Genomic DNA, 6,130 nt, shown 5'->3' on the forward strand with positions numbered 1-6,130 from the left:
TCAGTCTGTTGAGATTCTACAATCCGTTGTTGTAACTCTGGAACAACTATAATATTGTAAATCATCTCGTCAGGGCCCAAGTCACCTTCCTCCATAAGTCTGCACAAATCCCAAGTATGAAGAGTCATACTTGCTACATTGGCCTTCGATTTTCGGCTAAGAGCATCTGCTACCACATTTGCCTTTCCTGGGTGGTAATGGAAAGTATACGTGTAATCCTTAAGAAATTCCACCCAACGCCTCTGTCTCAGGTTCAAATCTCGTTGGGTAAAAATATACTGCAAGCTCTTATGGTCACAAAATATGTCTATCTTCTCACCATACAGATAATGTCTCCACAACCTCAGAGCGAACACAATAGCTGCTAACTCGAGGTCATGAGTTGTGTAATTCAATTCATGTGTCTTTAGTTGTTTTGAGGCATAAGCTACCACTCTTCCTTCTTGCATAAGAACACATCCTAAACCCTTCAACGATGCATCGGAAAATATCACATAACTAATTTCGCTTACCGGTGTTGTCAAAACTGGTGCAGTAGTTAATTTATCCTTGAGCCTTCTCACAATCATTATTCCACTCGAACTTGGAATCCTTTCGAGTCAACTTCGTCAGTGGTGAAGCAATACTTGAGAAGTCCTGAATGAATCGTCTATAGTAACCCGCTAAGCCTAGAAAGCTACGAATCTCAAACACGTTCTTTGGCCTTTCCCATTTGGTAACCGCTTCAACCTTAGTTGGGTCCACTTTGATTCCTTCTCTACATACCACGTGTCCCAAAAACTGAACTTCAGAAAGCCAGAAGTCGCATTTACTCAACCTAGCGTATAACTGATGAGATCTCAACAACTGCAATGTTAATCTCAAGTGTTCCTCGTGCTCTTCTCGTGACCGTGAATAGATAAGAATGTCATCTACAAATACCACTACAAATTTATCTAAGTACGGTCGAAAAATTCAATGCATAAGATCCATGAATGCCGCTGGAGCATTTGTAAGTCCAAATGGCATCACCACAAACTTGAAATGTCCGAATCGAGTTCGGAAAGCGGTTTTTGGAATATCTTCTTCCTTGATTCGGAGTTGATGATAAGCTGATCGCATATCAATTTTTGAGAAAAACTGAGAATCCTTCAACTGATCAAACAAATCCTCGATTCTAGGTAAGGGATACTTATTTTTCACTGTAACTTCGTTGAGTTTTCTATAATCGATGCACAATCTCAGCGAGTTATCCTTCTTCTTCACAAAAAGGACTGGTGCACCCCAAGGTGACGTACTACCTCGAATAAAACCCTTAGCTTCCAACTCGAGTAGTTGCTTATCTAGTTCTTTTAACTCCATAGGTGCCATTCGATAAGGAGCCATCGAAATTGGCGAAGTACCAGGTTGAACTTCAATAGTGAAGTCCATTTCTCTTCTTGGGGGTAAACCTGGTAATTCCTCAGGGAAAACATCTTCAAACTCCTCTACCACTGGAATACCCATAGTAGAGACAGAATCTTGTTGTTCATCTCCTATCATCACTAAGTGATAAAGAAAACCTCTAGAATGAGTCTGTCGGAAATGTCTTTCCGACAAGATAAGGGGAGACGCAAAACTACGAGTACCGGTAAAGTGGACAACTGACTCTTCGTCCGAGTGAAGAGTCACACGTTTTTGAAAACAATCAAAAACAGCATGATGAGCAGATAACCAATCCATACCCAGGATTACATCATAACCAGACATATTCATCACAAAAAGGTCAATCAAAAACTCATGCTTAGCTATACGTACTACACACATTCGTGCCACGCGGTCAATACGTGCACTACTGCCTATCGCACTAGCTACGCCTAAGTACCCATCAAGTAATTCAGTTTTCAAACCCAAAGACAAAACAAACGAAGAAGCAATAAACGAATGAGTAGCACCAGTATCAAATAATATCTTAGCCCAAGAATTGTAAACTAAGAATGTACCTTCAACAACTGAGTTATCCGGATCCTGAACAACATGAGCAATGTTGAACGCCTTAGGTTGTTGAGGGGGCTGTCGAGCTTGGTATTGTGGTGGATTGTTCTGAGGACGGTTCTGCTGATAACCTTGACGTTGGTTCTGAGGTATAAAGGGTTGTTGGTTCCTATGAGAAATAAGTGCAGGACAGTTCCTCTTAAAATGTCCAGGTTGCTTGCAATGATAACACGAAGGTGCAGGAAGCTCCATATTCGGTCCATTTCCTTTCTTCTGGTATGGGTGGTTGTTATTTTTATTCTTGTTCTTATCCCCATTGTGACGTTCTCTAATTCGATTTTCCTCCTCAATATCTCTCTCAGCAATCATCGCTCTTTCCACTATCTCATTATAAGAGGTAATCTTCAAAATAGACAACCTACCCTTAATTGAAGGTCTAAGTCCCTCCTGAAACTTAAAAGCCTTCAGCTCTTCATTCTCCACCAGATGAATAGCAAAACGAGAAAGTTCTTCAAACTTGGCTTGGTACTGTGCTACGGTCATATTTCTCTGAGTCAACTGCATAAACTCGATCATGCGTTGGTTTCGTGCAGTTTGTGGAAAGTACTTATTTAGGAAGGCGAGTCGAAATTCTACCCAGGTAAACAGACCATCATTCCTAGAACGACGAGTCAAGTCCCACCAGCGAGTGGCCTCACCCTCAAGCTTAAAAACAGCAAGATCCAGCTTATCCTCGTCATTCACGCCTAATAGGGTGAATATTTTCTCAATCTTATCTATCCAATCTTCAGCGACTAGTGGATCAGGACTACCTTTAAAGGAATCGGGCTTTTGTTCACTAAACCTTCTAACTAACAAATCTCGTTGATTAGGTGGTGGAGGGGGAGGAGGTGCATTCTGATTAAGATTCACTTGTTGTTGCATCACTTGAGCAACAGCATTCAAAGCACGAACAACCTCACCGAAACCCTCATCATGTGGGACGGCTAAACCATTCGTACGACGAGACATGTCCTGATTGAAGGACATTAAATTATAAGTAAAACCGAGAGAATTATCTATGCAAAAGAAGTGTAACCTATTACGCATTCAAACAACAACAATCAACAGATACACGGACAATTTCACATTCAAGCATATAGACGTACCGACTTATTCAGAAACTAGCCTGCCCAAAGGATCAGACTAGCTCTGATACCAAACTGTAACAACCCAAATTTCGGGCCTGGATTTCAACCCAAATCCAAAATGCTACCTTAAATATCAGGCTCTGACTTCCATACTTGGCCCAAGTCCAAACGACTAATTCTTTGTTTAATCTTTATTTATGTTTAATTCAGAAATTCTGTTGCAGCTGATACATAAAAATTCTTTTCGGAACATCTAACCGTTAATTTGACGTGATTTTTAATTTACATGAACCCTAAAGAAATATAATTTATCAGAAAAATTAATTTCACCGTTAAAAGTTCCAGATTAAATCCAAAATAATTAAGTTTTTAAGAAAGATTCATAAAACAGAAACTGACGCCAGGTCACTCAAATAATTTTACTGAGTCCAATACGAATCCATAAATATTATAATTATATATTCTGAATCCTAACTTATCTCCTTTCCAGTAATAAAATTTCTAGGATTTTTAGTTTATCTTAAATACCTTTTGACCATAGTCAAACGAGTAGTTGACCAGTACTGCAGAAACGCACAACAATGACGATTCGTTTTAGAAAAATCATATCAATTCACTCACAACTTCAAATTTTCTTTGGTCGATCATTATGAAAAGATAAAAGAACCATCTTTGAGTTTTAAGTAGACTTTAAAGGCTAAAACATGACATAGAATATTTAAAAAAAATAGACAACTTCAGTAAAATTGAATCTGACAGAAAACGTCTGATCTTTGTACAGTGAAAACAATTGATTTAAAAATACTTCTGGAACTCAGAAAATTATGAAATTTTTATATGTACATATTGAGAGATTTTTACATGTAACATAAAAAAATGAGACAAAAACGTATTATATAATAATTATGATAGACAGTCAAACTGACATGATCCAGAAATTTTCATTATTCAATCAAATAGAGTAGTCTAAACAAAGCATTGTTTTCTTTGGTTATACATTAACCCAATAATCTTTAAAGCTTTAATAACCAATAAATAACTGATTAAATCATCTAAAAGAGTTGATGATATTTTATTACAATCCCAATCATAAATCCTATGCAAACTACTAATAATAGCACCAAAACCGATCTCTACGCTTTTCCGCCATTAACTCCTTGTGGTGCCATAAAATCTGGAATTTTTTGTCATTAAACGACGTGAGTTGTGACACCCAGTAGGAAAAGAAGCAACAAAACATTTTATCAAACATTTTCAATTCCTTTTTAAAACAACTAGCATGGTTAATAGCATCACAAATACATGGAAACACCACATCCATAAGAACAATCAAATCAATCACATCAAATCCGCTCGCCCCAGGGAGCCCCACGTGGGTTTAGGGAACAAAACCGTTCCCAAGGATATCTCGTATCCCATCATAGTTGTTTTTAAGAATCACAATCTATGGACCGCAGCCCAACATACATAATCATACTCACAACATCGATTATCATTCATATATGAATCAAAACTTACAAAGTAAAATTAATTAAAAGAAACTTAAATAAAAAAAAAGTTTTTGATTGTGTTGCGCCTACCTCAGATTGCAACCCAAACAACTCAAGAAAATAAAACTCCAAGCTTTTCCAAATCCGTTCCAAATACTAGGTTTCTGTTCTTTTTTTTTTTTCCTCTTGTGCGGCTAAGAAAGGACTAACCCTAAATACTAAAACCTAAAAAGATAAAGCAAGCATAATATATACGTATCAAGATTTTTAACCGGCCTAAATTAGGACGCTCAAATTATCAACCCGGTCCAAGTTCCCTAAATACCTAACTAATTAAGGCCAAGAACCAATCATAGTGTGACATGTAGCGAGAGCACAAATTGCAACTAACAAGAAATAAAATTTTTGTTGTCAAAGACACGTTTCACTGGAGGAGAACTTCTCCCACTTTTGCTTGACATTATCTAACAGTTAGACTTTTTCCTCTTTTAATTAACCTAGCACATGCTTAGCTATTTAAATCCTAACCTTTACTAACGATCTAAGTGGCAACAGTGCCTATAAGCGCACTGTTTTTGATTTGTCACCTTCTGAATTTTGTTACCCAAAAAAAACAAAACATAAATTACCAAGATACCCTATAAAGCAAAAATGACTATTTTAGCCTCGAGAGTAAAATGACACAAGTACCCTAAAAAAATTGGGACGGGCCTTACATAATGTGCTAAAGAGCAGAACTAAAGAGGTTCGGAAGCGAACTTGTTATACAATCTGTTGGCATCTTGGAGAGAAAGAAACAATAAAGTTTTTGGTTCCGGAATGAAAAGCATGCCTGAAAACGGTATTCTGTAAAATAAACCATTGTAGTTCTGTGCAATGACAAGGAAACCTTCAAAGGCATTGATGAAAGTCAAGTGCGGGATAGTGTACTTGTACGCATGTAGAGTTTTCAACTCTACCTGGATTGTATTTTTTCTTTTATCCTAGGGTAACCTTGTTCCTCTCGAAAAATTGGTGCCCATTTTTTTTATCTTACGGTTTGGTTTGGGTTTCTCACTCAGTAGACAAAGCATTTTCGGTTTTTACGGTTTGTTTTTCGAGATTTCTCCCTCGTTAGAAAATGCTTCTATTTTATGTGATTTACTGTTGACTTTCTTCCAAACTCCAAATAATCACGAGATAAAGCAAAAAAGAAGAATGAATGCAAATATCCGACCGACGGAACGGAACCCATCGAATTATGGGGTTCGGATAATTGGCCGGAGTTACAAAATCTATGTAAAACAAAAGATACTCAATATTGGATTTATTAGGTTGGTAACTCTAGTGGGATTTGATTATCCTGGTATTAATCAGGGAATTTTTTTAACTCGTACTACTGGATCAAAAAATATCTAGCAGTATCTCAACTGTCCTTTCCGTGAGATAAGACTTCTAAAACTTAACGGTTGTTAAATATGAAAATTCATCTTTCCCAAATTGATAGTCATGTTTACTGGTTCCCGAGAAATAATTTTTATGACATAGATATTAAATATAAATGATCAACTTGCAAAC

The sequence above is a fragment of the Papaver somniferum genome, chromosome 11 (genome assembly GCF_003573695.1).
Source record: "Papaver somniferum cultivar HN1 chromosome 11, ASM357369v1, whole genome shotgun sequence".
Lineage (NCBI taxonomy): Eukaryota > Viridiplantae > Streptophyta > Magnoliopsida > Ranunculales > Papaveraceae > Papaver > Papaver somniferum.